Genomic DNA, 7,166 nt, shown 5'->3' with positions numbered 1-7,166 from the left:
TGGACCCCCATGATCACACTGTTTAGACATACACAAGCTCTACAATTAGTAGAAATGATAGATTGTGTTATTCTTGAAATTTAACCTCTATCCCACTTTGTATCTCTCCTAGAATCATATATATATTAGGGTATATTTCCATCCTAATATATGTTATGCTTTTTATTGCAGATCCTATCACACTTCTCTGCAAAAAAACAAACCTGAAATTTTCTATTGAAATTTAATTTTTAAAACCTCACATATAGCTATGAGGCTCCACATTTTTATTTTGTTTTGTTTTTTGAGACAGGGTCTTGCTCTGTCCCCCCTGCTGGAGTGTAGTGGCATGATCTCAGCTCACCACGGCCTCGACCTCCCTGGGCTCAAACGGTCCTCCTACCTCAGCCTCCCGAGTAGCTGGCACTGCAGGCAGCTAACGCTTTTTTTAAAATGTTTTTAGTACAGCTGGAGGGGGTCTTCCTATGTTGTCCAGGCTGGTCTCGAACTCCTGGGCTGAAGCAATCCTCCATATAGGCCTCCTAAAGTACTGGGATTACAGGTGTGAGTTACCCCGCCAGGCCGAGTTGTCGTTATGGCTGTTGGCATGTCAGTGTTCAAAATTAGATAAATATATTGCAAGATTTGGATGCATAATTGTTAAACATGAAAAACCAAAGTTGGGTCAGAAAGGCAGAAGCAGTGGAACAGACAGGGTCTGAGTCGGAGGCATCGCGTCCGTCCACGTGCAGCTTCCTGGGGCCAGAGCTCCCGCGCCTCCCTGTGTCTGACGGCGGGCAGGGGCCGGGTGTCTCTGGGACTCCCGGGGGACGGAGGCCGCCCCGAGACCGAGGCTGGCGTTTGGGGCCCCGGGTCGCTTCTCGGGCACGCGGCTCAGGGGCGGCGCCACCTCCAGCCCCACCCGGCTCTGCGCCCCGGGAGCCTCCGCTCCGCGCTCTGCTGCTCCCCGCGAAACCGGCATCGACGCCCCGGTTCAGGCTGGGTCTTCGGGGCCGCGCGCCTCCCTGACCGTCCGTCCTCGGTGGCGCGCACCAGAAGGTCCCGGCCACGCGCCTTCTTCCCAAATCCGAAGTCGGCCCCATGCCGCTCCCCCGGCTCTCCCCGGCAGCCTGCGCCGCGATGACCGGCCCCGGGGAGGGCCCCGGGCAATGCCGAGCGCAGAGAACCCTGCTGCTTCTCTGCTCCCACTCGGGGGCATCGCTGCTTCCGGAGTCACCTCCATGGTGGCTTGGGGTCCTCCTCGGTATAGACTTATACAGCTGTTTGGCCGTTCTTCATAAAGAGTTTAGTATCTTGTTTATTTTGGACACAGGGCCTCCCTCTGTGGCCCAGGCTGTTGTGCAGTGGCACGCTCAGGGTTCACTGCAGCCTCAGCTCCCAGGCTCAAGCCATCCTCTCACCTCAGCCTCCAGAGAAGCTGGGACTACAGGCACCTGCCACTATCACTCACAGCTTTTTTTTGTTTGTTTAGAGAGGAGATCTCACCAAATTCTAGGGCCCCGAAACACCAGTGGTCCACCAGTCAAAGCGGCGGCTGACGGTCAGGGATCATGCGGTTTTGGTCTAAGTTCATCTTGAGCTGGGCCCGGGAGTTCTGCAGACACTGGCTGTGGTCACTTTGCAAGCTCCTGAGTGTGTAGCTAAACAGATATCCCACAGCCCGGCAGCACCCTCACATCAGCTTTGCGACCCACAGAGTTACAGCTGTCATGGTATAACAAGTTAAATGGAAGCCCTGTAATTTCTCTTTCCTACCAGGTTAATGAACTAAAATCTACTGCATGGCTGGTGAAACTGCAGAGGTTTGTGCTACGCCCCCAAAGATGTGAAAGACGCAGGGCTGGTGATCTCCAGCACAGCCCCCACCTGACTCCCGAGCTCGGTGAGGGGGAAGGCGAGCGTCCTCGGAGAGTCTGGATTTTCACAAAGCTCAGCAGGTGGTTATTCCAATTGCACCTGCTGTTCCAGATGTGAAATATTTTCCGGAGCAAATCGACATGACTCCTGGCACCTGGAGTGAACCACTGGCCAGAAAAATGCTTTTCTCCCTATAATAATTCACAAGGATGGGGCTGCTGGGCATGTGGGGCCCTTGCCCAGGCTGTCCTCGTCCATGTCCTCAGCAGCACCTTCAGGCAGGAAGAGAGGGAATGAGATGTAGGACTCTCCTCCAGGTTCAAGTCCATGACCAGCCCATCCTGCGGAAAGTGCAGTTTAACCTGGGCAGTAGCAGTCACCCGAGCAATCAGTGACAGAACTCTGTTCAAGAGAAGCTCCTCGTCATGGATGAACCAGGTTATGTTTGTGAGAGGAGGGATTTGCTGGTGAAAGGCTGTAACGTCCACATCCCTAGCGCAAAGCAGTACTACTGTGATGGCTGCTGACCGTGTCTCCTGCAGCCCAACCAGCAGTTTCTCCTGGAGCACCGTGGTGTTCCAGAACCTCTTCATGACAGTTGAAGGTCAGTGTTGAATCATGTCCGGCCAAATGCAGGACCTCATCCTGGGGCCTCATCCCACCGACCGGGACCCCATCGCAAAGTATTGCTATGGAGAAAGCCCACTGGAGCTCTTCTCGGCATGGCGGGCGCAGCAGATGCTCTCCAGCTTCCGGAAAGTTTGCCTCCTGGGGCCCAGCTGCAGCGCTCGGGCCAGGGGTGGGAAGAAGGCAAAGCAGCCTGAGGAGATCCTGACTTGGACCACTTTCCATGTGCTCACCTTTGGCCTCTGCAAGGCAGCTTGGAAACTCCAGCTGGCCCCATCGGGGAAGGAAGAAACCATAGCTGGGCCCCAGCACTGCTGGTTCTTAGATGACTGGACCCTGGGACCCACACAGGGGCCTGTGACTCATGTTCTATTGCGGGCCAGGAGTCACTTCCAGCTTTGATCCAGGCCCCTTCACTGTAAAATTGTTTATCGGATTCCTTTGGAGTAGTGGGAAAAGTATAATGTTTTACGTAGGAGAATTCCGTTTTGTTCGAGCTGAAAATGTCCAGCTATTTTTGTTGTTCTTGCATTCTAGAGTTTTAAAAGTTAAATCATCCCTTCACCCAGCTAAAATGTTTCATCTTTTTTGAGCTGGAGTTTTGCTCTTGATGCCCAGGCTGGAGTGCAATGGCGTGATCTCAGCTCACCGAAACCTCTGCCTCCCGGGTTCAAGCGATTCTCCTACCTCAGCCTCCCAAGTAGCTGGGATTACAGGCATGCGCCACCATGCCCAGCTAATTTTGTATTTTTAGTAGAGACAGGGTTTCTCCATGTTGGTCAGGCTGGTCTCAAACTCCTGACCTCAGGTGATCCACCCACCTCGGCCTCCCAAAGTGCTGGGATTACAAGAGCGAGCCACTGTGCCCAGTCTGTTTAGTCTTTTAGAACGTGAAAAATAATAGTTTACAAGTGTTGGAAACAGATGCTCGGTGCCACAAAGAAAAATTAGCACTGAGACAAAGGATTGCTCAGCAAAGCGATTTTTACTTTTTTACTTCCTGCACTGCGGTGAGGCCACCCTCACTAGCCATCTTGCCACAAGAGTACAGTGAACAAAGGCAAAGCGGACACATTTATCCCTTACGCATTTGGGGTTGCCCTACTGCTGTGTCTGATCTCCGTTGGTTGGAGCCAGACCTCACAATTTAAACTAAAACCCAATTGGTTAATAACTTAAAACTTTTCTAAACAGGTGAGGGGCACAGGCTGTGAGCTGGGACCTGCCTGTGAGCACGTCCAGCACAGATATCTTGGTTAAAGTACAAGGACATAGACTATACTATATGCTGAACAGCTACACAGGATACGGCTTAACAAGGAGTTATTAGTGGGTTGCTCAGATGTCGGCCCTGGGAATCAACAAGTTGGACGTCCATTCAGAGACCTAATTTGAAAGTAGACAATTACAAAGACGACAGGTGGATGAACTCACAATGAAGGGAAGAAACCAGCGTAAAAAGGCTGAGAATACCCAAGATCAGAATGCCTCTCCCTCTACAGGGGATCACAGTTCCTCACAACAAGAGAACAAGGCCTGATGGAGAACGAGTGCGTTCCATTAACAGATTTAGGCTTCAGAAAGTGGATAATAAGGAACTTTAGTGAACTAAAAGAACATGTTCTAGCCCAATGTAAAGAAACTAAGAACTTTGAAAAAAGGTTTGACGAAATGCTAACGAGAATAGACAACATAGAGAGGAATATAAGTGAATTAATGGAACTGAAGAATACAATACGAGAACTCCGCGAAGTATGCACAGGTTTCAACAGTCAAATTGATCAAGCAGAAGAAAGGATATCAGAGGTCGAAGACCAACTTAATGAAATGAAACGAGAAGACAAGATTAGGAAGGAAGAGTAAAAAGGAATGAGCAAAGTCTCCAAGAAATATGGGACTGTGTGAAAAGACCTAATTTACATTTGATAGGTATATCTGAATGTCATGAAGAGAATGAATCCAAGCTGGAAAATATTCTTCAGGATATGATTCAGGAAAACTGTCCTAATCTAGCAAGGCAGGACAATACTCAACTCCAGGTAATCCAGAGAACACCACAAAGATATTCCTCAAGTAGAGCAACTCCAAGACACATAATTGCTAGATTCGCTAGGGTTGAAATAAAGGAGAAAATTCTAAGGGCAGCTAGAGAGAAAGGTCACGTTACCCATAAAGGGAAGCCTATCAGACTCACAGCAGACCTCTCACCAGAAACCCTACAAACTAGAAGAGAGTGGGGGTCGATATTCAATATCCTCAAAGCAAAGAATTTTCAACCCAGAATCTCATATCCAGCCAAACTAAGCTTCATAAGGAAAGGAAAAAGAAAATTTTTCACAAACAAGCAAATACTCAGAGATTTCACCACCACCGGGCCTGCTTTACAAGAGCTTCTGAAAGAAGCATTACACACAGAAAGGAACAACCAGTATCAGTCATCCCAAAAACTTACCAAAACGTAAAGAGTATCTCTATAATGAAGAATCTACATCAACTAATGGGAAAAATAGCCAGCTAGCATTAAACGACAATATTGAACTCACAAATATTAATATTAATTCTAAATTTAACTGAATTAAATGCCCCAATCAAAGACACAGACAGGTAAATTGAATAAAAAGTCAAAACCCATCGGTACGCTGTATCCAGATCTATTTCACAAGCAAGACATACAAAGACTCAAAACAAAGGGATGGAGGAAGATTCACCAATTAAATCGAGAGAGAAAAAAAAAACAGGAGTTGTAACTTTCGTGTCTCACAAAATAGACATTAATAGTAACAAAGACTACAAGAAACAAAGGGCACTTCTCCGAGCAGACGTCCCGAGCAGAGCCAGCCAGCATGACCGAGCGCCGCGTCCCCTCCTTGCTCCTGCGGAGCCCCAGCTGGGACCCCTTCCGCGACTGGTACCCGCACAGCCATCTCTGCGACCAGGCCTTCGGGACGCCCCGGCTGCCAGAGGAGTGGTCCAGTGGTTCGGCACCGGCAGCCGGCCGGGCTACATGCGCCCCCTGCCCCCGCCGCGTCGAGGGCCCCGCGGTGGCCGCGCTCAGCCGGCAGCTCAGCAGCGGGGTCTCGGAGATCCGGCACACGGTGGACCGCCCGCGCGCATCCCTGGACGTCAACCACTTCGCGCCCGAGGAGCTGACGGTCAAGATCAAGGATGGCATGGTGGAGATCGCCGGCAGGACGAGCACGGATTCGTCTCCCGGTGCTTCACCCGGAAATACACGCCGCCCCCTGGTGTGGACCCCACCCGGGTCTCCTCCTCCCTGTCCCCTGAGGGCACACTGACCGTGGAGGCCCCCGTGTCCAAGCCAGCCACGCAGTCCAACGAGATCACCATCCCCGTCACCTTCAAGTCGCGGGCCCAGCTTGGGGGCCCAGAAGCTGCGAAATCCGACCAGTCTGCCGCCAAGTAAAAGCCTTAGCCCGGATACCCACCCGTGCCGCCGCCACTGGCCATGTCCCCCCAACCCACCTGTGTGTTCTTTTGATACGTTTATCTTCTGTTTTTCTCAAATAAAGTTTGAAGCAACCCAAAACAAAAACAAAAACAAAGAAGGACATTACATAACAGTAAAAGGATCAATGCAACAACAGGAGTCAATGATCACAAATACATATGCACCCGATACAGGAGCACCCAGATACATAAGACAAGTTCTTAATGACTTATAAACAGACCTGGACTCCCGCAAAATAATAGCGGGAGATTTTGACACCACATTGTTAATATTCGACGGATCAACGACATAGAAAATTAATAGGGACATCTATGATTTGAACTTAGACCTGGAATAAGTAAACTTAGTGAATATTTATAGAATTCTCCACCCCAGGTCCACAGAACATACATTTTTCTCAGTATCACATTACACCTATTTTGAAAGTGACCACATAATTGGAAGTAAATCACTCTTCAGCATTTGCATAGCATTTCACAGACTTAAATGAAATATTGGTTGGCTGTTTGTTTGTTATTTTCTTCCCTTATTCATTCCTGTCTCCATTGTTAAGCACAATTATCGGCATAAAAGAGGTTTTTAATACCTATTTTTAGATTGCATTCCAGCCCAGGCAATAGAGCAAGACTCCTGTTCTCTCTCCCCCTTTTTCTTTCTTTCTCTCAAAAAAACAAAACAAAAAACAAAGAGTTATTAGCACACTTATTATTTATTCTTTAACAAGAAAGAAAACTTTGAAGAGGAACCTTTATTCCCATAGCAAGGATAACCAGAAACAGTGCGCTTTGACCTAACAGAGCTAATGAAACACCCTCACATTCTTGCCTCACTGCTAGGTCAGTCCTTCCACTCTCTAAGGTCATCTAATCCAGAGACCTTTATTGTCTTGTCCTCCCCCCACACACACACACAAGCACGAACCGATACACTACATTGATGAATTTATCCTGGTTGGACCTAATGAACACAGAGTAGCAAACACCTTGATCCCGAGTAGTCATCATGAACCGATGGTACCAGACCCACCGAGCCATCAGGTTGAGCGTGAACACCAGCAATTCATCATCAGATGAAGATGAAACATAAGAAACTGGGCTACAGCACGCACGTTACTGTACATAAAAAAAAAAAAGAAAGAAACTGGGTTTGCAAAAGTCCTGGCAGCTCAGATGCCTGTGACACGAGTGCTGCCCCATCACCTCCCCCGCCTCGA

The 7,166-nt window shown here is 49.0% G+C and overlaps 2 pseudogenes; both read left to right on the top strand.

Moving 5' to 3' along the window:
• The first annotated feature begins 1,119 nt into the window (after nt 1–1,119).
• On the top strand, nt 1,120–2,886 carry LOC110569341 (SREBP regulating gene protein-like; annotated as a pseudogene).
• Nucleotides 2,887–5,311: 2,425 nt separating this feature from the next.
• Nucleotides 5,312–5,908, top strand: LOC105731494 (heat shock protein beta-1-like; annotated as a pseudogene).
• Nucleotides 5,909–7,166: the final 1,258 nt, after the last annotated feature.

This window comes from Aotus nancymaae, unplaced genomic scaffold (assembly GCF_030222135.1).
Source record: "Aotus nancymaae isolate 86718 unplaced genomic scaffold, 86718_ANA_hifiasm-v0.15.2.pri h1tg000036l, whole genome shotgun sequence".
Lineage (NCBI taxonomy): Eukaryota > Metazoa > Chordata > Mammalia > Primates > Aotidae > Aotus > Aotus nancymaae.
The sequence above is the reverse complement of the archived record's forward strand: the minus strand, read 5'-3'. Positions and strand labels throughout refer to the sequence as shown.